The following is a 25,859-nucleotide window of genomic DNA, read 5'->3' on the forward strand; positions in this document are numbered from 1 at the left end:
GTTTATCCAGCACTTTAAAGATCTTTTATAGCAGTAGATATGGTTTTTCAGAATAGCCACGCCTCTATATTTACAGAAGCGAAAGTCCCTTGTGTTTTCTTAGCCCTGTTTTTTCTTTCTCTTTTTTATTTTTTGTTTACTTTCTCTAACACAGTTTCCAATTTCAGCTTCCCATATCATTACGCAGGTTGAAAAGTTTAACCTTAGTTATTATAAGTTACTCCTATCTTTCTGGATTTTTTATTAACCGTAGCTGCAGAATCTTATGCAATACTAAAATTTGGAGTTTAAGTGAGAGCATTTGGTTATCGAGTTGTCTGTTCATTCTGAAACCCCATGTACTTCTAAGAATTAGTTATTCTCTGTAATATGGCTCTTCAAATCCAAGGGCTCTCTGCTAGGGTTCAAGTATAGAATTCTTTGCAAAGTTGCCTAGATTCCTACCAAACAGTCATTTTATTACTGAAGTATTCCAGCTGCTATAGGGGTTATGCTTACAAAGTAGATCACGGGTCTCCTCTGCATTTACACACTCAGAACTCTCTGTTCTCACTATTCAACCTATCCTTCTAACATCAGGGATTTCTTGTTTTGGGGAAATCATATTCCTATCATGATTCTTGCTTAAATATGCCGTCTATACCCTAATCTTCTCCCACCTTTAAGAATTAGCTGTTTAGAAACAAAGGCCTGAAAGATTTCCAAGCAATTTCTGATATTTTGCTCTTCCACAACTCTTTCCTCCACACCCCTCTCCTCCAGGATGGCAGTGAGAACTGAATCAATTTATTTGAATGAAGACAGGATAAGAAAAAAGTACAGCAATATTTAAAAAGGTATTTTAGCTTAAAATATTTTTCTGCCACACATTTGAAAGGTAATGATAATCATTCTGACAAAAGTTGAGGGTGGTTGAAATAGGTCAGTGGCAGTCAAGATAGAAAGAGAAAAACAGATTTGAGATACATTTTAAGGATAAAAACAACAGGACTACTAACTAATGGCACGATGTGCAGTTGAGGGAGAGGCAAGAATCAAGTATGACTTCCAGATCATGCTGGACCAATTCTGGAGCCTTATTTATTGAGCTGTGGAATTCTGTAGAAATAAAGTATTTTGAGAACCCTTTTATATCCATTTTCCTACTTAAATTAGGGTCATATTCTAAATGATTCAATAAATAGAGCAAATAACAGTTAAAGATGTAAATAACTAACCCTTATTCCTACCTTATGCCATCGTTGATCCTCTACAAAATTCCATTGAGCACTCAGTTTGTATTTCAACTCTCGAAGATTTTGAAATGGATGAAAGAAATTGTTAAATATCCTTCAACTGAAGACATGCCAGTATGCACTTTTGCTTTTGACTGAACTATTTAAACTATTTTACAACTTTGTAGAGTTGTAAACCTGTACAAGATTCATAGTAATAAAAATTGTCTTAGTCTACAGATATGCAAATTTTGTGCAGTGGAGTAAAATTAATTATCACCCTGTGGATACTGACTAGTTTTTGCCAATTTTGCATCCATTTGTAAGTTTATTTCAGCATTTCTTCTCTGCCTATAAATGTATGATATTACGTGTTCTTTGAAGCACTTGTAATATCTCACTGGTTGCCTCGTTTAACCAAGGAGTTAAATAAAACCCTTGACATGTACTATTATTATTTTTCTGAGACAGCGTCTCACTCTGTTGCTCAGACTGGAGTGTGGTGGTGTGATTATGGCTCACTGCAGCTGTGACCTTCCAGGCTCAAGAGATTCTCCTTTCTCAGCCTCTCAAGTAGCAGGGACCACAGATGTGGGCCACCACACTGGCTAATTTTTAAAAACACTTTTGTAAAGATGAGGCCTCACCATGTTGCTCAGGCTGGGTTTGAACTCCAACTCAAGTGATCTTCCTGGACTGTATTCATTTTCCTTTTAGTTTAGCTATTATTAGTTTATTACAAAAGAGAGACATAATGAAAGATTTCAGAACTTTCAGATTCAGAATGGGCAGCTTCACGATTATGCCATTTCAAGAGTGATTTATTTCAGTCTGCATACTTTCCAAGAATGTCACCATCTCTAAACTATCTCTAAATGAGAAATAATCCTTGTCTAAAGCACTTTGATGCTTCCATATTCTGGGAAAATAACTTTATCTCCAAGTTGGATGCTAACTGGTTGAATCTCTCCACCCTTTCTTTTAGAGACCAATCTAACAGCTACTACTGCTGGAGGTAATACTTTTCTTTGAGATTTGTTCTGGAAGCATCATGCCTCTTTTGGCTAGAGTTTCAGCTACAGTTCTTTCAACCAATACTCGGTCAGACAGAGAAATCAACTTTCTAAATATTTGTTCTGCCAAGACTCCTGCACCAAAGCTCATACTCTACATTCCTACTGCAGCTGCAAGAAAAGATCTGAAATCAGGTCCTTGGGACAGGTAAAAAGGCCAGCCAGCCCTGCCCTCTGAAATGAATTCAATTTTTGGATCATGATTTTTTTCTTTAAAAAGTGTTTTTTGACAGATCAATCATAGTTTAAGATATTAATATCTTCAGTCTAAATTCCATTTAGAACAATAGAATTTTATATTAGGGTGGGCAAAAATTGTAAAGAATTTTATTGTTTAATTTCTCATTTCACAGAGTGGTTAAGTGATATATCCAAAATTGTAGTTAACTATGTTCAGATTAAAATTCATAGTTAACTCAAACAACGACTAGTTCAGTACTCTTTTCATGACACTCTTTAATTTAAAGTAATTTCTTCTCCTTGCCTTTGTGAGTTTAGGTAATACATAAAGAAGTAGTAAACCAGGCGTGGTGGCTCACCCCTGTAATCCCAGAACGCTGGGAGGCCGAGGCGGGTGGATCACCTGAGGTCAAGAGTTTGAGACTAGCATGGCCAATATGATGAAACCCTGTCTCTACTAAAAATACAAAAATTAGCCAGGCATGGTGGCACACACCTGTAGTCCCAGCTACTTGGGAGGCTGAGGCAAGGGAGTCGCTTGAACCTGGGAGATGGAGGTAGCAGTGAGCCGAGACTCTGCCACTGCACTCCAGCCTGGGTGACAGACTGAGACCCCGTGTCAAAAAAAATATATATATATATATATAGAGAGAGAGAGTAGACCAGTTCCTTCAGAAAAATAAATTTAAGCTCTAATAACTTTATGTATGTGTCTTCAGGATAAATTATGTATTTGAAAAGCACAGGAAAAGTTTCACTTTGAGGCTGAGAAAAACAAAACCAAACCAGCAGATCAAATAATATATTTTCATTGTAGGAAAACACTTACTGTTAACATGGCTAACACAACAGGTTTAGAGACTCTGAATTCTGCCAATGTGACCTTTTTGTTGGTTGTTTTTGAGCAAAAAAAAAATCGAATAGAGTTATAAATGCTGACATTTTTATAGTTGATTTACAAATTTTATTCTATTTGTTAGTCAAATTTCATTAATTTTTAAAGTTTTTGGATAATATTTAGACCCATATACAGAGCAAGTCAAACATATTAGGACATTTAAAACTGTAATATTGGAAAAGAGAAGATGGCTGAATAGGAACAGCTCCAGTCTGCAGCTCCCAGTGAGATCAATGCAGAAGGTGGGTATTTTCTGCTTTTCCAACTGAGGTACCTGGCTCATCTCATTGGGACTGGTTAGACAGTGGGTGCAACCCACAGAGGGGGAGCTGAAACAGGGTATGGTGTCACCTCACCTGGGAATCACAAGGGGTTAGGGAACTCCCTCCCCTAGCCAAGGGAAGCCATGAGGGACTATGCCATGAGGAACAGTGCATTCTGGCCCAGATACTATACTTTTCCCACTGCCTTTGCAACCTGCAGACCAGGAGATTCCCATGGGTGCCTACATGACCAGGATTTCAAGCACAAAACTGGGTGACTGGGCAGACACTGAGCTAGCTGCAGGAATTTTTTTTTTCATACCCCAGTGGCACTTGGGACACCAGCGAGACAGAACCATTCACACCACTGGAAAGGGGGCTGAAGCCAGGGAGCCAAGTGGTCTAGTTCAGCAGATCCCGTCCCCATGGAGCCCAGCAAGCTAAAATCCACTGGCTTGAAATTCTCACTGCCAGCACAGTATTCTGAAGTTGATCTGTGATGCTCAAGCTTGGTGGGGGCAGAAGGGTCCACCATTACTGAGGCTTGAGTAGGCAGTTTTCCCCTCATGATGTAAACAAAGCTGCTAGAAAGTTCAATCTTGGTGGAGCCCACTGCAGCTAGGCAAAGCTGGAGTAGCCAGACTGCCTCTCTAGATTCCTCCTCTCTGGACAAGGCATCTCTGAAAGAAAGGCAGCAGCCCCAGTCAGGGGCTTATAGATAAAACTCCCATCTCCCTGGGACAGAGCACATGAGGGAGGGAGTGGCTATGGGCACAGTTTCAGCAGACTTAAACTATTCCTGTCTGCCAGCTCTGAAGAGAGCAGCGGATCTCCCTAGGACAGTGCTTGAGTTCTGCTGAGAGACAGTCTGCCTCCTCAAGTGGGTCCCTGATCCCCATGTCTTCTGACTGGGAGACACCTCCCAGCAGGTGTCAACAGACACCTCACACAGGAGCCTGGAACGCCAGTGAGACAGAACCGTGGCTGGCATCTGGCAGGTGCCTATCTGGGAAGATGCTTCCAGAGGAAGGAACAGACAGCAATCATTGCTGTTCTGCAGCCTCGGCTGGAGATACCCAGGCAAATAGGGTCTGGAGTGGACATCCAGCAAACTCCAGCAGACCTGCAGCAGAGAGGCCTTACTGTTAGAAGGAAAATAAACAGAAAGGAATAGCATCAACATCAACAAAAAGGATGTCCACACAAAGACCACATGCGAAGGTCACCAACATCAAAGACCAAAGGTAGATAAACCCACAAAGATGAGGAAAAACAAGAGCAAAAAAGCTCCAAAGGATTACAACTCCTTACCAGCAAAGGAACTGGATGGAGAACGAATTTGACAAATTGACAGAAGTAGGCTTCAGAGGGTGAGTAATAACAAACTCCTCCGAACTAAAGGAGCATGTTCTAACCCAATGCAAGAAAGTTAAGAACCTTGAATAAAAGTTAGAGGAATTGCTAACTAAAGTAACCAGTTTAGAAAAGAACATAAATGACCTGATGGAGCTGAAAAACACAGCACGAGAACTTCATGAAGCATACACAAGAATCAATAGCTGAATCGATCAAGCTGAATAAAGGATATCAGAGATTGAAGATCAACTTAAAGAAATAAAGCATGAAGACAAGATTAGAGAAAAAAGACTGAAAAGGGACAAACAAAGCCTCCAAGAAACATGGGACTATATGAAAAGACCAAACCTACGTTTGATCTGTGTACTTGAGAGTGACAGGGAAAATGGAACCAAGTTGCAAAACACTCTTCAGGGTATTATCCAGGAGAACTTCCCCAACCTAGCAAGACAGGCCAACATTCAAATTCAGGAAATACAGAGAACAACACAAAGATACTCCCCAAGAAGAGCAACCCTGAGACACATAATCATCAATTTCATCAAGGTTGAAACGAGGGAAAAATATTTAAATCAGCCAGAGAGAAAGGTTGAGTTACCCACAAAGGGAAGCCCATCAGACTAACAGCAGATCTCTCTGCAGAAACCCTACAAGCCAGAAGAGTGAGGGCCAATATTCAACATTCTTAAAAAAAAAGAATATTCAACCAGTAATTTCATATCCAGCCAAACTAAGCTTCATAAGCGAAGGGGAAATTAAATCCTTTTCAGACAAGCAAATGCTGAGGGATTTTGTTACCACCAGCCTGCCTTACAAGAGGTCCTGAAGGAAACACTAAATATGAAAAGGCAAAACCGGTACCAGCCACTACAAAAACATACCAAATTGTAAAGACCATAGGCACTATGAAGAAACTGCATCAACTAACGAGCAAAATAACCAGCTAGCATCATAATGACAGGATCAAATTCACACATAACAATATTAACCTCATATATAAATGGGCTAGATGCTCCAACTAAAAGACACAGACTGGCAAATTGGATAAAGAGTCAAGACCCATCAGTGTGCTGTATTCAGGAGACCCATCTCACATGCAAAGACACACATAAGCTCAAAATAAAGGGATGGGGGAGTATTTAACAAGCAAATGGAAAGGAATAAAAAGCAGAGGTTGCAATCCTAGCCTCTCATAAAACTGACTTTAAACTTAACCAAGATCAAAAGAGACAAAGAAGGCCATTACATAATGGTAAAAGGATCAATGGAACAAGAAGAGCTCACTATCCTAAATATATATGCATCTAATACAGGAGCGCTCAGATTTACAAAGCAAGTTCTTAGAGACCTACAAAGAGACTTAGACTCCCACACAATAATAGTGGGAGACGTTAACATTCCACTGTCAATATTAGACAGATCAATGAGACAGAAAATTAACAAGGATATTCAGGACTTGAATTCAGTTCTGGACCAAGTGGACCTAATAGACGTCTACAGAACTCTCCATCCCAAATCAACAGAATATATATTCTTATCAGCAACACGTAACACTTATCCTACAATTGCCAGCATAATTGGAAGTAAAATACTCCTCAGAAAATGTGAAAGAACAGAAATCATAACAAAAACTGTCTCTCAGACCACAGTACAATCAAATTAGAACTCAGGATCAAGAAACTCACTCAAAATCACACAACTACATGGCAACTGAACAACCTGCTCCTGAAAGATGACTACTGGGTAAGTAATGAAATGAAGGCAGAAATAAATAAGTTATTTGAAACCACTGAGAACAAAGATACAATGTATTAGAATCTCTGGGACACAGCTAAAGCAGTGTTTAGAGGTAAATTTATAGCACTAAATATCCACAGGAGAAAGTGGGAAAGTTCTAAAATCGACACCCAAGCGTCCCAATTAAAAGAACTAGAGAAGAAAGAGCAAACAAATTCAAAAGCTGGAAGACAAGATAACTAAGATCAGAGCAGAATTGAAGGAGATAGTGACACAGAAAACCCTTCAAAAAATCATTGAATCCAGGAGCTGTTTTTTATAAAGATTATCAAAATAGATAGACCTCCAGCCAGACTAATAAAGAAGAAAAGATAGAAGAATCAAATAGATACAATAAAAAATGATAAAGGGGATATCACCAACAATCCCCACAGAAATACAAACTACCATCAGAGAGTACTATAAACAGCTCTATGCAAATAAACTGGAAAATCTAGAAGAAATGGATAAATTCCTCGGCACATAAACCTTCCCAAGACTAAATCAGGGAAGAAGTCGAATCCCTGAAGAGACCAATAACAAGTTCTGGAATTGAGCCAGTAATTAATAGCCTAACAACCAAAAAAAGTCCATGACCAGATGGATTCACAGCCAAATTCTACCAGATATACAAAGAGGAGCTGGTACCATTCCTTCTGAAATTATTCCAAACAACAGAAAAAGAGGGACTCCTCTCTAACTCATTTTATGAGGTCAGCATCATCCTGATACCAAAACCTGGCAGAGTCACAATGAAAAAAGACAATTTCAGGCCAATATCCCTGATGAACTTTGATGCAAAAATTCTCAATGAAATACTGGCAAACCAAATCCAGCAGCACATCAAAAAGCTTATCCACCATGACCAAGTTGGCTGCATCCCTGGGATGCAAATCTCATTCTACATATGCAAATCAATAAATGTAATCCATCACATAAACAAAACCAATGACAAAAACCACATGATTCTCTCAATAGATGCATAAAAGGCCATTGACAAAATTCAACATTCCTTCATGCTAAAAACTCTCAATAAACTAGGTATTGATGGAACATATCTCAAAATAGTAAGAGATATTTATGACAAACCCACAGCCAATATCATACTGAATGGGCAAAAACTGGAAGCATTCCATTTCAAAACTGGCACAAGACAAGGATGCCCTCTCTCACCACTCCTATTCAACATAGTATTGGAATTTCTGGCCAGGGCAAGCAGGCAAGAATAACAAATAAACTGTACTCAAATAGGAAGAGAGGAAGTCAAATTGTCTCTGTTTGCAGATGACATGATTGTACTTTTAGAAAACTCCATCATCTCAGCCCAAAATATCCTTAAGCTGATAAGCATCTTCAGCAAAGTCTCAGGATACAAAATCAATGTGCAAAACTCACAAGCATTCCTATACACCAATGATAGACAGACAGCCAACTCATGAGTCAACTCCCATTCACAATTGCTACAAAGAGAATAAAATACCTAGGAATACAACTTAGAAGGGATGTGAAGGACCTCTTCAAGGATAACTACAAGCCATTGCTCAACAAAATAAGAGAGGACACAAAAAATGAAAAAACTTCCATGCTCATGGATAGGAAGAATCAATATTGTGAACATGGCCATGGTGCCCAAAGTAATTTATATATTAATGCTATCCCCATCAATCTACCATTGACTTTCTTCAAAGAATTAGAAAAAACTACTTTAAATTTCATATGGAACAAAAAGCCCATATAACCAAGACAATCCTAAGCAAAAAGAACAAAGCTGGAGACATCAAGCTACCTCACTTCAAACTACAAGGCTATAGTAACCAAAACAGCATGGTACTGGTACCAAAACAGATATACAGACCAATGGAACAGAACAGAGGCCTCAGAAATAATACCACATATCTACAGCCATCTGATCTTTGACAAACTTGACAAAAAAAAAAAAAAAAAAGCAATGGGGAAAGGATTCCCTAGCTAATAAATGTTATGAAAACTGGCTAGTCACATGCAGAAAACTGAAACTGGATCCCTTCTTTACACCTTATACAAAAATTAACTCAAGATGGATTAAAGACTTAAACATAAGACCTAAAACCATAAAAACCCTAGAAGAATACCTAGGCAATACCATTCAGGACATAGGCATGGGCAAAGACTTCATGACTAAAACACCAAAAGTAATGGCAACAAAAGCCAAAACTGACAAATGGGATCTAATTAAACTAAAGAACTTCTCCACAGCAAAAGAAACTATCATCAGAGTGAACAGGCAACTTACAGAATGGGAGAACATTTTTGCAGTATATTCATCTGACAAAGGGCTAATATCCAGAATCTACAAAAAACTTAAACAAATTTACAAGAAAATACAAACAACCCAATCAAAGAGTGGGTGAAGGATATGAACAGACATTTCTCAAAAGAAGACATTTATGTTACCAAAAAACATATAAAAAAAAAAGCTCCTCATCACTGATCATTAGAGAAATGGAAATCAAAACCACAATGTGATACCATCTCACACCAGTTAAAATGGCAATCATTAAAAAGTCAGTAAACAACAGATCTGGAGAGGATGTGGAGAAATAAGAATGCTTTCACACTGTTTGTGGGAGTGTAAATTAGTTCAACCATTGTAGAAAATAGTGTGGCGATTCCTCAAGGATCTAGAACCAGAAATACCATTTGACCCAGAAATCCCATTACTGGGTATGTACCCAATGGATTATGAATCATTCTACTCTAAAGACACATGCACATGTATGTTTATTGCAGCACTGTTCACAATAGCAAAAATTTAGAATCAACCCAAATGCCCATCAATGATAGACTGGATAAAGAAAATGTGGTACATATACACCATGGAATATTATGCAGCCATAAAAAAGGATGAGTTCATGTCCTTTCCAGGTACATGGATGAAGCTGGAAACCATCATTCTCAGCAAATTAACACAGGAACAGAAAACCAAACACTGCTTGTTCTCACTCATAATTGGGAGTTGAACAATGAGAACACATGGACACAGGGAGGGGAACATTAGATACTGGGGCCTGTCAGCAGCTGGGGTGCTAGAGTAGGGATAGCATTAGGAGAACTACCTAATGTAGATAACGGATTGATGTGTGCAGCAAACCACCATGGCATGTGTATAGTATACCTATGTAACAAACCTGCACATTCTGCACATTTATCCCAGAACTTAAAATATGTATTTAAAAAACTATAATATTATAAGCTTAATATTTTTCTTTTTCTTTTAGGTATTTCTGTTTTCAGGCTTACTGAAAACAAAAAACCTCCCTGAATTCTTGAGTAATTCCTTTAAATATAAGAAATTAAATTCAACTTATTCAAGAGCTCAGAAAAATTTTTGTTTTTTAAACTACATAGTATATAAACTAAAATCTTTCCATTTAAAATCACCAATGTAAATTACAAATCCTTGTATTTTAAAATAGAATTATAAGAATTATTTTACTAACAGGTCACATTTTCTGAAGTGCTAGAAGTACATAAATTATAAAATATGAAGAGATTACCAAATCACAAAAATATGTTTATTATGGATTTTTTTAATAGTTTTGGTTCTCTGAAGTATTTTTATACTTAATTTTAAATCTTCCTGGTTTTAAAATATGCTTACCCACCACAAAAACATTTACCAAATTCCAAGACATTTTGGGGATATTTCCTCATATATGTAATGACTAAAAGATATTAGCTGAGGTAATCGCTGGATTCTTGTCTGCAATACTGATGAAACTTCAATTATCTGAAGGATTTCATAATGTAAATCTTAGTCTCCTAGTCCATGCAGTTCACTTCTCTGCTTTGTTCTTGGATGTCTCTATTCCCACTGAAGAGGGCTCCCGAATTTGGCTCTTCTTTGGCAGTTAAAATGGCTGTAAATCCTTTACACTTGAGAGGCTTTCTTTCATATTTGTCTATGTGGCAAAAGTGCTCACCTATAAAACGTGACATCCAGTTGTATCCTGAAAATCGTGACTTTAAATGACTATTTAATCACAAATGTTAAAGTCTTTCTATTGCCAGATTCTTGAGTTTCAAGCCACAGAAACTGATCCCAGTTAATTTAAGCAAAAAAATGTGTTCATTTGACAGATAGTTCAAAATGGAAAGAAAAGTGAAACATCAAGCCTCAGGAACTAGCAACCCTCCAGGAAAAGGACAGCAGGAGCGAAAGGACCATTTTATTTTTTAAAGAGTCCTGTCAGAATATTCAAGAATTATCTTCATCCATTTTAGTTGCTAAATTATCCACATAAGATTAAAAATCTTGAGCAAATGAGTCTGATTGGCCTGACTTGTGTTAAGTGCCACCCCTAACCCAAGAAGGTCCCCAAAGGAAAACAAATGCCAATACTAGACGAATAAGAAACTGATGAGGCCAAAGAGCCTTCCTGGGATAGAAATTGTTTGCATATCTTTGTTGCCTTCAAGCTAATGAAGATATACCCTTTTGGGTAATCACTGGATGCCAGTAGTGTTGTAAACCCAGTCTCAGTATGTAACCAATTTTGATGTTATTTTCATCCTAGACAGATCTTATGGTAGAAAGCAAAGTTATAGTGGTGTAACTTTTCTACTAAAATTGACTCCCACATCACTTAATCCTTAAATTAGTAACAAGTCACTTGTCTGGAAGGAAAATAAGGCTACGTAAATTATTGGGTCAACCCATCTGTGCTGATGAGCACAATAAATCTGCACCCTGAAGCAATCAGGGTGCAAGAGGTCACTGGTGGTGAAATGAATAAATGTTTCTTCGTTGCATCAACAGCCATTAGATGGGAGCAGAGCATATTGATTATTCAGGAGAGCAGAAATAGTCAACATAGTAGTCACCATCACAGGATCAGCATCCTCACTACAAGTTCAACTTATTAAATCAGTGTGCCCTCACAAGAATATTATCTTGTGGAAATATAATTCTACTGGCATTTGCATTAAAATAGGAATCCATTTCCCTATAGTACTTCCAAGTAAAGATTATGATCTTCTGTGAATTTGTTTTGACTGTTACATGCAAAATTTTTTTCTGTTTATTCCATCTGTCATTTGAGTATATGCTTGCAATTATTTAGGTAATATTCTGTGCTTATAAAACATCCAAAGAGATTAACTAGTAATCCTTGTCTTTAGATGTGGCAAGAATTCCTTAAAATCAATTAGAGATCCTTGTATTATTTCTTCCCTTTGATGCTAATTTTTAAAAAAACCCACTAAGCTATAGTTTAAAGCCCAGCACTGTTCTATTTTAAATTATTTATATTTAAAAATATTATTTCAAAGATATTTCTGAATATGCAGTCATGCTACCTTAGATTATAATACTTATAATTAAATAGGAGTAGGCTTGGTGATTAGAAGAGAATTTTGGCAGTCAGGGCAACATTAAAAATACTTAGATCATTTTGTTATATGTAAAATTTTGACATACTATTTAATAAAGCTATATAATAATGTAAGAAAGCTATAAAAACTTCAAGAAATTTAAGAAGGGGTTTGTAGACTTTACTTTTAATAATTCAAATCAGTGCAAGAAAGGTCTTATTAGGGCCATAATTTGATAGGCAAAATGAAGTAGAAGTCTGCATAATTAACAAGTGATGTACAGATCAGGGGACTGGAGTGTGCTTTAGTTTGAGTTATCTGGATTGGTTCATTATATATATTTGTGGCCAGTTTTATGTAAGCTGTCTAGTAAAAGTTTGAACTCTCCTTTTCACATATGGTATTGTCACTGGAAGGAGGGTGTCCAGAAAAATACTCCATTTTTCAGCACCTCCTCTTTGCCTCCAGATAATGATTAGTGCTTTTGAAGGGAATGTAACCAGAATTTGTCTATCTGTGTCCCTCCCAGACTGAGACTTGTAAGAAGCACAAAAGACTTCTCTACTTTGTTCTGTCCCTCTCTCCCCAATATAGGAGGAGTCTGGGCTCTCTTTTCCACGGAGAAGATAGCGTCTCTCCCCAGCTAAGAAAACCTGTAGTAAATTATCATACGACCAAGCAAGCAACATCTGTTGTGTTAAGCCTCTGAATCTTGGGATTTGTTATCAAAACTAGTGTTACTCTGATTAATATAGCATGTTTAGCAAGATACGTGTGTGATCTTTCAGTCTGTCTCTATATCCATTTGTCTATCCATCTATTCATTCAACAAATATTTATTTTGAGTTTTTTTTTTTTTTAATGGTCCAGGCACTATGCTAGGCATCGGCAATGAAAGATGAGCAGGATCCTCTTTTGTTTATAGAGTAGGGGTTGGATTAATTGGAATGAATGAGAGGAAGGGGCATGAGAAGACAGATACCCCAAAACATCCTTGGTAAATATGATGAGTAAAAAGAGGAGTACAGGAATCTCATTCAACTTAGGGAGTCAGAAAGGCATTTCTGTGAATTAGGCATTTGAGTAGGAATGAGCCAGACAGGAGCTGAGAATTGAGGGGGTGGGAGTAGATGTGGGGAGCCAGAGAATTCTAAGCAGAGTGAGCAGCATGTGTAAAAGCCCTCCAACTAGGGAAAAATGTATGAGTCAGCAACCAAAAGAATATACTGGCTAAAAATCATTTACAGCATTCTTTAGTAAACAAGCACATTAAAACACCAACAGTTTCAAAGTTGTTTGGCATAATGGCTCTTTCCAGTCAGACGCTGGTTTCAGTGCTATCCGAAATGTGAAACTAATGAAAGAAGCTGGTATGGACTGATTAGCTGCATCTTTCTTCTATAAGCCATCCTATTGCTGTGTCAGGCTAGGAACAAGCCAGCTAATTATGAACAGACTTTTAGCAGCTGTCTTTTATTGGTGTGGCAATGTTGCATCTCTGATTCCCCAGAAGTATCTGTTTTAAGTATTTTGTCCTATTATTTTTTCATATAAATGCACCTCCAAATCAGAAGCCAAATTGGTCATGTTGATTTTACTTTCTTCTTCCCCTTTCCCATCCTTTGCTCCTCCTCCTTCTCTCCTTTCTCTTCCTCCTTCTTCTGGAAAGATTTCTTTGAGAAAAAATTACTATAGGCCAAAAATACATTGTAATACTGTATTGTACATCAATAGAAACTCATGAGGAACAAAAACATAGTAAACAATGAACCACAGAAGTCCTTATTTCACCTAGTATCTAGGAGCCTTGTATGACTGTATATCAGATATAGTAATAAAAAATACTCCTTCTTGAGACTTCTCTTTCTCTTCATTGACATATTGTCTTTTTGGGCATTGATTTCCTCATGTACAAAACAGGCATAGAACTCAAAGTGGAAGCAAGTCCATTTGGCAAACATCTGTGCTGAATACTGTACTATAGTATTTAGCATATAGTATTTGCAACCTATGGAAGCACAAGGTAGCTGAAAGATTTGTCTCTAAGAAGATAGTCAAGATGAATTTTATTAGATGTGGATTAGGTTTGGGTAATGAAGAGACACCAGTTGAATCCCTCCTGCCAGCCTAAGTGAGAACTACTCACCAGAGAGGTCTCTTCTGTTTCCTTCTAGCTTTGTACATAACAACAAAAACAATAATTATAACAGCTACCAGTGAATTACATTCTCCCAGAACCCATTGCATTGAATTTCTCCAACAAAGCAGGTTGTTTAGATAGCACTGTTTTGATGCAGTTTGGGTCAGGAATAGGCTGAAGTCCAGTAACAGGAGGACATCTTCTGCTCTAGCTACTTGCAGTCAATGTTACTATTTTTGGTTGCATAAAAAATGCTTTTTTTTGTTTTATTATTTCCATTTTATAGATGAAGAAACTAAGGCTCTGAAAAGTTAAACGGCTTTCCCCAAAGTCCCTCACCTAGTGAGTAACAGAGCCCAGAAAGTTCCTGATATGGTTTGGCTCTGTGTCCCCACCCAAATCTCATGTTGAATTGTAATCTCTAGTGTTGGAGGGGCCTGGTGGGAGGTGATTGGATCATGGGGGCAGACTTCTCCCCTTGCTGTTCTTGTGATAGTGAGTTCTCATGAGACCTGGTCGTTTAAATGTGTGTAGGACCTCCCCACTTCTTCCTCTTCCTTCTGATCCAGCCATATAGGACATGCCTGCTTGGTCTTTGCCTTCTCCCATAAGTTTCCTGAGGTCTCCCCAACCATGCTTCCTGTACAGCCTGCAGAACTGTGAGCCAATCAAAACTCTTTCCTTTATAAAGTACCCAATATCAGGTACCCAGTAGTGTGAGAACAGAATAATATAGTTCCTAAGTCCTTGCTCTTTCCTTCAGAAGTTCTGCTTCCTGCAGCTGCCGTTTTCAAGGGCCACCATTTATCAAGGTCTCCTGGTACCACTCTCCCTCTGTTATGTGCTCCATACATATGCAGTCTGATTTAATTCCTCCTCATCTGGAACTGCAGGAGCTGGGAGGAACCAGGGCAGCCGCCTGCTCTGGAGTTATTTCTGTCTTCTCTGGGCCCCTTTGTTGCACTCCATGACCTTACAATCTGGGATTTTAAGTCAAATAACCTTTTCAACTTGGCTACTTTAGGTTTCTTTAGCTGGGATTTGACAATATAGCTTCCGCCTTAGTTTCTTCGCTCTCTAACCCATGGTGTGGTTGCTTTGGATTTGATTTTGGATCCCCATTTGTGGCTTGGGAGGGCTTGTCTCATCCCAGAACATGGAGACAAGACTCCCAGTCCCAGGTCACTGTCTCCTGTCCACCATCCTAGACCCCAAGGCCCCCTTTTTTCCTTCCCTGGATTTGCCAGAGGAGGGAGCAAGAACAGACTGGTAAAATAGAAAGAGAATGAACTTGTAGTCGAAGTATTTAATCTTTCTGGAATTCCACTTCTATTTATAAAAAGAAAATAATAATACCCAGTTTGCTAGATTATTTTCAGGATTAAACAGACAATAATTTTACATGGATTCAGCATATAGCAGGCACTCAATAAATAACTATTATTGTTAGAATCACACTAAAAGAGTTCACATTTTTAAGGTGATTAACACTGAGCTTGGCACATAATAAACTTTACCCAAAGGTGAGCTATCAATCAAACCCCAGGGTCTAAAAGAGATCTTTGAGGTAACCAAGTTCAAGTCTGTTTTATTATACTGAGAACTATTATTTATGCAAATCTAACTACAACCCTTACTTCTCTGTTTTCAGTTAGTAATTATAGGAAGAAAATGTCTGTATTGTTGAATAGTGTAGAGTTTCATAGGGAAAATGTCATACCAAATTGTGAGACTTATGTTTACACTAAATGCAGTAAGATTCAGCTACCTCAATAGAAACTACTTCTTTACTTACACCATTATTAAAGGCACGTGATTTTTCACATTTGCGCATTATTTTACTTAAAGCACAATATGTCATATTTATAAGTCCTCTTTATTTAGACTAGTGAGGTTGGGAGCTGATCAGCATTAGTGAAAATTCTGGTTAATAACTTGTCTAAAAAGAAATAAAATTTTTTTTTAACTTACTTTGACTTACGGGTATACATTATGAATTACTTAGCAACACACTTCTTTGTGGATTTAAAAGCTTCAGTATTTTACTTATTCAAATTATCGTATATTTTGAATTTAATAAGTCAGTTAATAAAGTTTTATTACATATTCTTAAATTTCGTAGTGCTGTGGCTACTCTGAATTTTGGCAAACATAACAAGAAATTTAACTATCAAGAGCTTGGTTTAATAAATATCATGTTACACGAAAATTACATCTTATAGTCTGAAAGGCCAACCAACCTAGTTTTAACTGGAGCAACTAGAAGTAAACCTCTCAAAGATGAAGTTTGTTTTTAATCCCATTTTACTCCCTCTTTAACTATTTTAACAAGAAATCTTCACTGCTTGAATTTTGATATCTGTGGTACAATACCACACTTTTTATGAAAAGACAGGGAGTGATACAAGAAAATAGATACTTTAGCTTTGAGACATTGAATGTTTGAAGGAACAATGACCAAGTGATATATGACAGCAGAACACTGACCCACAACCTCTGCAGCAATCAGTCCAGAATAGTCAGGACCTGGTCAGTCACTGCCAGCTTCTCTATTTTTTGTCCCTGCTTCCAAATCTGTACCAACCAAGGAAAGACAATGTATCCCCCAAAACAATCACATAAAATGTGTCACATCCAGTTATCCTTTCTCCAGTTTCCCCATCCAAACAGCCTCCAAACAAATCATAGCTGAAGCCATCTCTTTACTATTTTACTGCAAAACTTCCATATTCCCCCCCTCTGTCTTTGAGTATGTCCCAAACATGTGATGATGCTGAGTTCTTTGCTATAAGCTTTGAATATATACTCTCTGCTTGTTCTCATCTGGGCAGTCTCTGTTTATTTGTGTTTTCTTTGAAATCCCACCAAGATTCAGTATGCACTGCTCAATGCTGTGGACCCAAGGCTCTGACCAGGTGCAGTGCTCACAGAGGCCTCTGTGCTTTGCTGCTCATGGCTTGTCCAATCCATTCTGACTCCGTAAGTCTGCACAGAACTGAACTCTGTTTCTTATGCATTGTGTTCCTTGCATATTTATTCACGGTTTGATGCCAAGCTGTTTTATTGTTTTCTGTTTGACATCTTTGGTAGAATCAAGTCATTCCTTTTTATCTGTTTTTGCTCTTTTTGTGCTTTCTGTTTGTATTGTGTGATCTAATAGTGTTGTCTGCCATAAGGAGAATCAAACAGTAGAATACTGGCATAGGAGCTCCAGGCCTATTGTTCCAGTTGGCCTTACAGATTGGTGAGCTTGAAATTCTCATGGGACTGGCATCTGTTTGGATGTACCATGCTATGAGTCTCCAATAAAACTGGATAAAGTTTTTCTTTTGCCTTGATTTCTGTTTGGAGAACTTGACTTTGATTCAGAGAAAGCACTCTCGCTAGCTTTCCACCTGCCAGTGAGAGGAAGGGGGAAGGTAAGTTGTTGCATCTGCATTTAAAGGTGGTATGATGGGTCATTTTATGTGTCAAAATGATTGGACTAAGGGACGTCCAGATAGTGGTAAAATATTTCTGAGCGTGTCTGTGAAGTTGTTGCTAGAATAAATTAGCATTTGAATGGTAGACTGAGAGTAAAGATTTCCATCACTAATGTGACTGGGTACTGTCCCATCCATTGGGGAACTGAATACAACAAAAAAGTGGAGGAAGGATGAATTCATTTTCCTTTCCTGAGTTGGGCCATCCATCTTTTTTTGCTACTAGACACTGGAGTTTATGGTTCTCAGGCCTTTGTACTCCACAGCTTACCCAGTAGCTCCTTTCCTCCACCCATCAGTTCTTAGGTCTTTGGCCTCAGTCTGAATAACACCACTGCTGTTCCTGTTCTCCAGCTTAAAGACAGCAGATCACAGGGCTTCTCAGCCTCCATAATTGTGTGAAGTAATTTCTACACTAAATCTCCACATACATATTTATATATAGTATATCCTATTTGTTCTGTTTCTCCAAAAAACCTTAAAAATACAGGTGGGACAACATCAGGTTGGAAACCTGAGACACAAAGCGCATAAGCATCATTTTTGCCTGACTGTTGCTAGCTGTCATTGAGTTGTCTAGGTTTAAATCCTTTTCTCTTACAGGAAAAATTTCTGTGTCTTACCTGTACTCTCATTATTTATGTTACCATATCTCTAGGTTGTATAACTTCATCAAGGATCCTTTGAACCTTCAATGACCACTTTGGGGAATATTTGATGTGAACAAAATTGTTTATTTAAGGAGTAACTTAGAAAAGAAAGGAAATAAGATTATTCAGGCACAATGTGCAGTATTTTTTATTATTATGTAACAACATATAGGGCATGATCTCTCTAAGGATGGAAAAACATCTTCTCCTGATAAAGACTATCCAAATGTATCCTAGATTGCTCACGAAATGACAATTGGAGGACTACTAGGTTTAACTGGATATTGCAGACAATGGGTGCAAAGATTTTCCGAAATTTTGACACTTCTTTGTGAAGTGAATGAATCCTTAGTAAGAGACTCTGTCCCCTGGGAGCCCAAATAGGAACAGGTCTTCTATAACCTGAGAACTCTTCAACAGTGTCCTTTCCTAGGCATCTTTATTAGTTTCCTAAATATTCCATAAAAAATGTACCACAAAATACTTTGGGTGGCTTAAAACAACAGAAATTTATTATTTCAGCCTCTTGTCTGCAGGCTAGAAGTGTCAAATCAAGGCATCAAGGCAATATGCTCTCTGAAACCTGTAGAGAGGACCTTTCTTTGCTTATTCCTAACTTCTGGTATTTTCTAGCAATCCTCGACATTCATAGGCTTGTAGAGGCATCACTCCAATCTCTGCCTCTGATGTCATATGGCCATATTCTCCCTTTGGCATCTCCTTATCTTATAAGGGCTTTAGTCAGGTTGGATTAAAGGCCCACTGTATCCCAGTATGACCTCATTTTAATTTAACTAATTACATCTGCAACCACTGTATTTCAAAGTAAGGTCATGTTCTGAGATAGAGAGGTTAAAGTTTCAACATATCTTTTGGTGATGGTGGGAGCAATTGTACCCCTATCAGCATTCCTAACTACAGAAATCTCCTTTGTCTGCTGGGCGAGGTTGCTCACACCTGTAATACTAGCACTTTGTGAGGCTGAGGCAGGCAGATTCCTTGAGCCTGGAAGTTTGAGACCAGCCTGGGCAACATGGCAAAACCCTGTCTCTACTAAAAATACAAAAAATTAGCCAGATGTGAGGGTGGCACACCTGTAGTCTCAGGTACTCGGGAGGCTGAGGTGGGAGGATCACCTGAGCCTGTGAGGCTGAGGCTGCAGTGAGTTTTGATTATGCCACTGCATTCCAGCCTGAATGACAGGGTGAGACCTTGTCTTAAAAACAAACAAACAAACAAACAGGCAAAACTCCTTTGTCTATTTGTACATAAACAAAATAGATGAGCCCCTGTGGCTTTAACTAAACTTCATGTAAACCACGAAAACCATTCCTTACAGCCTCAATCCTGACCTTGTTGCAAAGGCCCTCTTGTCTCAGGACGATAGCAGCAAACTGCCAAATTTGTTGATGCTTCTGGTGAACTAGTCCTCTGTTCTCTACTTGGTTCCTCAGACAGTATAGACATTCCTACTCACTGAGATTTTTTTACTGTGACTCTCTTACATTACAATTCACTGTTATATCACCCTGAATCCTGCCACTCTACTATCTCTACCAGAAGAAGTGGAATCTCACAATCCTTTTCCTTTTCACAACCTTAGTTAGAAAACTTTCTGTGCCTCACTAAGATTTACTAGAGACTCTCATTGAGAACCCCAATCTAATATTATTTGTTGATGGATTCTACCTCAAAATTAAAACTAAAACTGGAAGTTATCAAACAGGGTATGTTATCATTAATTTAAGTTATCCTTTAGAATATAGTCTCCTGAAGTAAAACCGGGCCAGCAGAAATTATTGTACTTTTTAGAACCTGTCAATTAGTCAAAAACTAGAGAGTAAACAGATATGTAAAATATACATACAGAGATTCTCTGTATATATATATACACAGAGAACAGGTATACCTTTGAAGTGGTATCTGACTTTGGGATGCTTTGGAAACAGAAAGGATTTCTCACCACTGCTAGAACCTCTATCAACAATGAACACCAAGTTAAGGAACTGTAAATGCAGTCCTACTTCCTAGAGAGGTGCCTATTATAAAGGTTAAGACCCGGGCCAAAAGTGATCACAGAGAAGTGAAAGGAAATGCTCAGGAAGATTATTATGCCAAACAGGTAATCTTAACCAAGGTTGTGATATTAACTAAACTCTCAAAGGAAACTTCTGGAGGAAATCAGAGATCATTATAAAATATCAATGTTTAGTTCCTGGTTTGTAAGAGGAAGAGTGGAAAATACGTGGTTATACCTTTCGCTAGGTGATCTCTGATGCTCTTAAGTTTGCTGTTTGGTAGCATTAGATGATTTTAGATCTATACTGTTAAATTTCTCCATGAGACTACTCATCCTGATGTGAACAAGTTGGTTACTAGCATCTTAAATCAACATTAATTGGGAAGCTTTAAGAAGATAGCTGAAGGTCATTTGTCATCTGTCAGTAACATAACCCTGGGAAAGCTCTAAAGGTGAGACATGGTCAGGAATAGAACTTTAATGGCCCTTTGAACTCCAGCAGATGGATTTTATCCAACTCTCCTCCTTTTTAGGATTCAAATACCTTATTATTGTTGTAAGTTTATTTTCAATATAGGACGAAACAGCATTTCCTTGCCAAAAAGTTATAGCACTTGCAGTTGTTAAAAAGCTGCTAATGCTTTCAACTTGGAGATACCAAGTATATATCAAATGACCAACCTACACGTTTTATGAGAACTGTTATAAAATAACTCAGTAAGGTTTTACCCCTTACTCAGAAACTACACTGCTTTTACTACCTATGATATTCTAGAAAGGTTCAAAAAACCAGTGTCATCTGTAAATTAAAATTACCAAACCTTTCAGAAAAAATCCTGCAGCTCCCACAGCCAAAATACCTTCAATGGCCCTTACAGGCATATGACTGACTCCTTTAGGGACACATTGGTTTTCCCTCTGTGAACTGGTAAGTACAAGGCCCATACATTGAGGAATTTCACCTCCAGTACTAGACCCCACCCTGCTTCACATAGAGGTGACAAAATATTGAAAGGAGTGCCTATGCTTTATTCAATCCTGTCCTTAATAGGTTAAGGTCACCTTCCCACATCTTCCTAAACAGTCTCTTTGTGATCTTCAATCAGTAGGTGTTTTTCCATTGGAAGAGATATGAGAGAAAAAATGCCCTCAAAACTTATGGAATTGAACATTATCAGGTATTGTTAGCAACAACCACAGCAGTGAAATGATAGGGAGCCAATCTTTAGGTTTATATTTCATAACTAAATAAGCAACCAGAATTCCACACAATAAGAAGTCTACTCCAACAGGGGATCTCAATAATGAGGGTTTTCAGAGATCCTCTAGAAGCTGCTCATCTTCAGCATCTTCAGAAGCTGACTGCTGACATAAGACTTTCAGAAGAAGCCAATGACCTCAATAGTAGACAGATTCCAAACAAGATCTTGAACCAGATCCCCTGAATAACTTGTTTGGTTTGTCACTGCTTACTTACAATCATTCTTCTTCTCATTTTCTATAGATCTCTGATTGTCATCCACTCATAATAGCCTCTTTTCACTTTTCTTTCTTTTTTATGATAATTGTCAGATCAGAATATAATCATTTTAATTCATTTATTAGGTTTACCCCAAAGAGTAGTCATTGTCCCCATTCTTGTTGATTGCTGGACATCCCACTCATCACTGAATCCCCACAATACTGAATCCCCACAATAAAACCTCTGGGATAATTTCTGGCTTCATGAAATGAAATCAGAGGGAATTTTAGCTGATGGTATTTCCACCTACACTGCCATGCACAGATAACTTTAAACAAATCAACCTATGACATTGCTGAGTCCCTTTCTCTAAGAAAAATGACTAATTATTATAATCTACTGATAAAATCTAGGTTATTCTAAACTTTAATTTAACAACCTTCACAGGGTGTGGGCCACAGGGCAGTGGGCCAAATGCTTGGCCACCTTATGAGACAAAAGGGACCCAAATGTGTAATGCAATTAACATAAGGCCTGGTTCTGACCTCATGTCAAAACGACTCCGTTTTCCTGGTTTTCCCTGTGCCCCTAACTGAATACCACTTCCATTGTGCTAAGGATGCCTGATCCTGTTTGCCTCAGACTATCACCTCATACACTTTAGGAACAGTATTTGGAGACTTGTTTGTCTCCGAACATAGAGACTCTGATTCTATAAATCACCAAGACTGTAAATTCTGATTCACACACAAGCTTCAAAACAATGCCACCTTTGATTATTCGGATTTCCTAGCTGGGGAAATTATTGACTCATTGTTTATGCAAACAATCAGAGTAGTGTTCCCACACATGGGAATCATACAGACATGAAACACTGTAAAAAACTGATCATCAAGATTGGCAAAAGTTGTTAATGATATCACCTTTGCTTTAGATGAAATACAGACCAGTCTCAACTCATTGCCATGAGTAGTGATGGACAATCACATTGCTCTAGATCTCTTATTGGCTAGTAGTGGTAGCATCTGTGCCATTGTTAATTCTTACTTTACTTGTATCAGTGAAACAGACAGGGTAGTACAGGCCATACATCAACTTAATGAAAAAGCTACTTGTTTCTCTAAGACTGATTCTCAGGTCTATGAAATTTGTTCTTGGCCTTGGTTGGGTAATTGGATGGCATTTCCGGTTCCGTGCATCTTACAGGAACGATTAATTATTCTCGATTCTCCCATAGTGGTCATTATACTAGTTCATTCCATTCTGCCCAGAAAAACTGCTCTCTTCTTACATGATTGCCATGATGATATAACAAAAAGGGCAAGACAGTTGATTTTGCAGTTGATTGTGGAAGTGGGTGAAAAATCCCTGAAAATGAAGGTTTAATATATAGCCTTTTGTGAAGCAGTCAACCTTTTACAAGTGAGATACTGATCAAAAATGAAGACTGAGAAACTGACTACAAAATTAGATGGTGGACAGACCATATATCACAATAGAACTCTGACCCCCAATCTCTGCAGCAAACAGCCGAGGAAGCTAAGCCACAACTCTGCAGCAACTGCCCTGCAATGATCAGGACGTGGTTAATCATTGCTAGCTTCCCTATGTTTGCTTTTGCTTCCAACTCAGGAGCAATCGGAGAAAGCCAAACACTGTATATTCTGTGAGCCATATGATGCATATCATACATATAATGTCCTTATTTTAGTTATCCCTCTTCCAGCTTCCCAGTGCAAGAGTCTCCAATCACATCATACCTGAAGCCTTCTTTTTTATTCACTATTTAAAAACCTTCTAATTTGTTCACTTTCCCACTTCCTTGTCCGGTTTTGAATTTCTGCTAAATGCAAGTGATGGTGGCTGACTTCCCTGCTAGAGCAAACTCTAAATAAATTGCCTCTGTTCTCATTTCAGCAGTCATCGTTTATTTCTACAGTTTCTAATCATTGTGACTTAGCTTTGTTTTAGAATATCTGTAACAATGCTCATAAAGGTAGTAAAATACCAAGTCGGTTTCAGACATGAAAGGTAACTGTGAGGGGATAGTGAGAAAAGGTTCTTTTGTTTAAAATAAAGGAGAAATAATTTTGGAAAATTGCCTAGGAATCTTCTGAAAAACATAAAGGAGAGGAAAATAAGTGATTTGTTTGGCTTTGTACAATGACTTGATGGGCTAGATGGAGTCTTTATTTTTTACAAGTAAAGAAAGAAGAAAAGGTTCAGTGCTTTGTATCTGAGAGCGATCTTCTTACATAGGTTCTAAAAGCACTTTGAAAAAGTCATTTGGTATCAAATATTATAAAGTCTTTTTCAAAAATGAGAAGTGCAAGCGTTGTTGGTTTTTCTAGGAGAATAGAATCAAGATTTGTATTTTCTCATTAAATATTATGATAATTATTCTGGCTAGTCTGTATGACAGGTTTTTATATACTGTGTATGCTATGTCAACTCCTAGCAATAAAAACAAAATCCCAATAAATAGTTGCTGAATTTTAAATTTAGACTGTTTTTCCCTACAATGTAAAGAAAGCTACTACCAAAGTTACATATTTATATGGAGTAATTTTATGGCTTGAAGTAATCCTCACACCAGCCCCCCAGTCCTGTTGGCAGTACTTTCTATCATATTGAATTTAGTCCCCTTGTCTTGATTTTATAAAAAGAAAAACTGTACCATACTCTTTGTTCTTCTGCTTTAGTATGGAAGAGTGCCTTAATATTATAAATATGGCCTGTAAATCTAATTCTTCGAAGCCAAATTTATTGTTTTAGATCTATCAGAATGGTACTTTTTCTGCTCATTTTGGAAAAAATGACTTAGGTGTATGAAATTCAAGTTGCAATACATTATTTTAAAATCACTACTTACCACAAATACAGTGATTCTTAACTTTCTAAAATGCCTCCAGTGTTATCTAAAAATTCTAAAATGTTATTATTCAAAATAATAGCAAGCGTAGGGAAGGTGTGGTTCTTTCAGCAGAGAGATGGGGAGTGAAATAAAATTCCCACAGGGCTTTATAATTCCAGGGAGGTTGGCAGAGAATCTGGGGAGTGGTCTTTCCTTTGAGGTCTTGGTTTCCTCACTGCCAATGTGGAATAGGAAACCGGGTTTTGAGAATGTCATAGACTAATTCAATTCTGGTTGGGTTTTTTTGTTTGTTTGTTTGTTTTTTTGCCTCTGGTCTCTTGTTTGTATAACTGTTGCTGCTGTCTGCTCACAGAGATGATATAAGAAATGATCACCTATGTAACACTGTAATGTTGAGGCTAAGCTTTCAACTTGATCGTTAATTTTTTCTATAGTCTTTGCACATCTTTGCACATCATGAGGACTTCATGTTCCTCTATATTTTGCCTTCTCTTTTTAATGACTGCAGTGTTACACTTCCAGTTTTATTACTCATACTTTCCAAGAGCAGAACATGACATGAGCCCTTTCCTATTACAGGTCTTTGAATATGACTTTACTGCTCTACTGCTTCCACACTCCTTTTTTCATTTTGATACTTTTCTCATACCACCAAGACACTATCTCATCTTGCCCTAATAAAAAAGAATTGATTTCTTTATATTTTTATCCTTTTATTTAACAAGTACTTATTGACTACTTACTACTCTGCTAGGCACTGAGGGTGCAATGATGTTTAAGATACATTTCCCTACCCTGAAGGACTCACTCTTGTAGTGGGGAACACAAGGTCAGCTAGTGGACACCAGATGGTACCTGACAACTCCTTTCCTTGAACATTTAAGAAACATTGTTCAGATACTTATTGCTTATCCCAGAGGAAGCCCATGGCCCTTGGCAAGGTTTTGTTGTTGTTTCCGACTCTATGGGTTTATAGTCTTATGGTCACCTCATTCTACAATTGATTTTACTTGTTTTTCCCCTTCCATGGCTATCCTATTTTCTATGCCATGCACACACCATATGTGGAATTCAGCCCCCTTTCTTGATTTCCTGTAAAACGTAAGGCATTAATGCAT

General features: G+C 37.8%; 1 long non-coding RNA gene and 1 pseudogene across 2 annotated transcripts in view; one reads left to right on the forward strand and one right to left on the reverse strand.

Annotated features, from left to right (window-relative positions):
- The window catches only part of LOC102117156 (uncharacterized), an 83,791-nt gene that overhangs the window by 14,014 nt on the left and 43,918 nt on the right, over positions 1–25,859 (forward strand). Inside the window, exon 3 of one of the 2 annotated variants that reach the window (XR_010586850.1) lies at positions 763–1,559. The exons of the other annotated variant lie outside the window; for it this stretch is intronic. This is a non-coding gene — a long non-coding RNA (uncharacterized lncRNA). Of the gene's footprint in view, positions 1–762; positions 1,560–25,859 lie in introns of those variants that run through there. 2 annotated transcript variants of the gene reach the window in all.
- On the reverse strand, positions 1,814–2,818 carry LOC135970927 (10 kDa heat shock protein, mitochondrial pseudogene; annotated as a pseudogene).

The sequence above is a fragment of the Macaca fascicularis genome, chromosome 5, assembly GCF_037993035.2.
Source record: "Macaca fascicularis isolate 582-1 chromosome 5, T2T-MFA8v1.1".
Classification (NCBI taxonomy): Eukaryota; Metazoa; Chordata; class Mammalia; order Primates; family Cercopithecidae; genus Macaca; species Macaca fascicularis.